Below are 2,762 nucleotides of genomic sequence, written 5' to 3'. Positions count from 1 at the left end.
CGACTCGATGGCACCTGACAACAACAACAAGTGCTGGGAGAGGAGCCCCTGATGTTGGAAAGCAGTAACAAATAGCTGCCTACTCAAAGTAGAGTTGACCATGATGACAAAAATGGAGTAATGTCTTGGGTACCTTCATTTGCTTTATGGGGCATAACTCAAAATGAGGAGAAACAGCTGCAAACATCCATTAATAATTAGAAGATAGAATGTTTGAATCTAGAAAAATTGGAAGTTGTCAAAAATTAAATAGAATGCATAAAAGTGGATATCTTAAGCATTAGTGAACTGAAATGGACCTATTGGCTATTTTGAATCTGACAGTCACATGATTTACTAGGCTGGGAATGATAAATAGGTGAGGAATGCCATTGTATTCATCATCAAAGAGAACTTTTCAAGAAGTATCTTGAAGTACAGTGCTGTCTGTGATAGGATAATATCCATACACCTACAAGAAAGACCAGTTAATATCACTATTATTCAAATGTATGCACCAAACACTAAAGCCTATGATGATGCAATTGAAGAATTAATTCTACTAACATCTTCAGTCTGAAATTGATCAAATATGCAATCAAGATGTATTGATAATTACTGGTGATTAGAATGCAAGGTTGAAATTAAAAAAAGAAGGATCAGTAATTGGAAACTATGACTTTGGTGATGGAAATGATGCTGGAGATCGCATGGTAGAATTTTGCAAGACCAATGGCTTCTTCATTGCAAATACAGTTTTTTAAACAACTTAAAAGACAATTATACACATGGACTTCATCAGATGGAGTTCATAGAAATCAAACTGACAACTTCTATGGGAAGAGATGGTGGAAAAACACCATATCATCAGCCAAAACAAGGCTAGAGTCCAACTGTGGAACAGACCATCAATTGCTCTTATGGAAGTTGAAGCTGAAGGTGACGAAAATTAAACAAGTCCTGTGAGCTAAAATATGACCTTGAACACATCCGACCTGATGTTAGCAATTATCTCAATATCAGATTTGATGCATTAGACACTAATGATCAAAACCAGAAAGGTTGTGGGGTGAATATAAAGAACATCATAAAGGAAGGAGCTCTGGTAGCGTAGTGGTTACGAATTGGGCTGTGAACCACAAGGTCAGCAGTTCGAAACTACCAGCTGTTCCGCGGGAGAAAGATGAGGCTTTCTGCTCCCGTAAAGATTTACAGCCTCGGAAACCCTGTGCAGGGTCGCTATGGGTCGGAACCGACTCCACGGCACATAACAACAACAACAACAGGAAGAAAGCAAAAGGTCATTAAGAAGACAAGGAAGAAAGACAAGACCAAAATGGATGTCAGGAGAGACTCTAAAATTTGATATACAGCATAGAGATGCTAAAGCACTAAAGCAAATGGAAGAAATGAGGAGGTAAAAGAGCTGAGTGGAAATCTTCAAAGGGCAGCTCAAGAATACAGAGTCAAATATAATGAAATGTGTGAAGATCTGGAGTTAGAAAACCAAAAGGGAAGAACACGCTTAGTATTTCTCAAGCTTAGGATTCAAAGAAAAAAAATTCTTTAATTCAACTTGCAATGCTGAAGGATTATATGGGCAAAATACTGAATGATGCAGAAAGCAGCAAAAGAGATGGAAAGAATACACAGAGTCACTGTACCTGTACATAGACCAAGAGGCAATAGTTCGAACAAAACAAAGGGACAGAGAATGGTTTCAAATCAGGAAAAGTGTATGCCAGGGTTGTTATTCTGTTATCATACTTGTTCAGTCTGTATGCTGATATATGATATAACCTTGTTTGCTGAAAGCAAAGAGGATTTGAAATATTTACTGATGAGGAGCAAAGACCACAGTGTTTGGTACAGGTTGCCTGACCCAAATCCTGGTGTTTTCACTAAACTCATATGCATGTGAAAGTTGGACAGTGAATAAGAAAGACTGTAGACTAATTGATGCATTTGAGTTATGGTGTTGAAGAAGCATTTTAAAAGGTACCATTTGCTTCCAGAAAAACAAACAAATCTTTGCTGGAAGAACTCCATCCAGAATGCTCCTTAGAAGCCGAAATGACCAGACTTCATCTCTTGTACTTCGGACATACTATCAAGAGGGACCAGTCCCTGTAGAAGGGATTATTTGCTCAGCATGCAGATTGAACCAGTATGATGAAAAGATACAACCCTGATACATATCCTTCTTGATTTCAGACTAATCAGAATCCCATTGTTCTGTATGAGTAACTGCCTCTTGGTGTATGTACAGGTTCTACATGAGCACATATAAGTATTCAGAAATCTCCATTCTTTGTAACCTTATTCAGAACTTTTCTTTTTCACATCTATTCTGTATAAACACATCCAAAGTTTCTGAACTTGTTAATTCTCATGTATCATTTGAAGTTATAATTTCTCTATCTGCAATTAGGATTATAGGTTAATTTCTCACATAAGCCATCTGTGTTTAGAATGGTTTGTTGTTGTTAGGAGCCATTGAATCAGTGCCAACTCATTAGCGACCTTATGCACAGCAGCACAAAACACTGCCCAATCCTGGGCCAACCTCACTATTGTTACCACGCTTGAACCCGTTGATGCTGCCAACTGGCCAATCCATCTCGCTGGGGGTCTTCCTCTTTTTCACTGACTCTCCACCTTACCAAACATGATATCCTCCAGCGACTAGTCCCTCCTGACAATATGTCCGAAATATGAGAGATGAAGTTTGGCCATCCTGGCCTCCAAGGAGCACTCTGGCTGCACTTCTTCCAACACAGATC

The 2,762-nt window shown here is 38.7% G+C and overlaps 1 protein-coding gene across 1 annotated transcript in view; it reads left to right on the top strand.

The window, feature by feature from the left end:
* Window positions 1-2,762, top strand: part of RYR2 (ryanodine receptor 2 (cardiac)) — a 786,033-nt gene that overhangs the window by 160,990 nt on the left and 622,281 nt on the right. The gene's annotated exons all lie outside the window — the stretch shown is intronic.

Source organism: Chrysochloris asiatica, unplaced genomic scaffold, assembly GCF_000296735.1.
Source record: "Chrysochloris asiatica unplaced genomic scaffold, ChrAsi1.0 scaffold00179, whole genome shotgun sequence".
Classification (NCBI taxonomy): domain Eukaryota; kingdom Metazoa; phylum Chordata; class Mammalia; order Afrosoricida; family Chrysochloridae; genus Chrysochloris; species Chrysochloris asiatica.
Note: the sequence above shows the minus strand (reverse complement) of the source record. Positions and strands in the feature narration are given on the sequence as shown.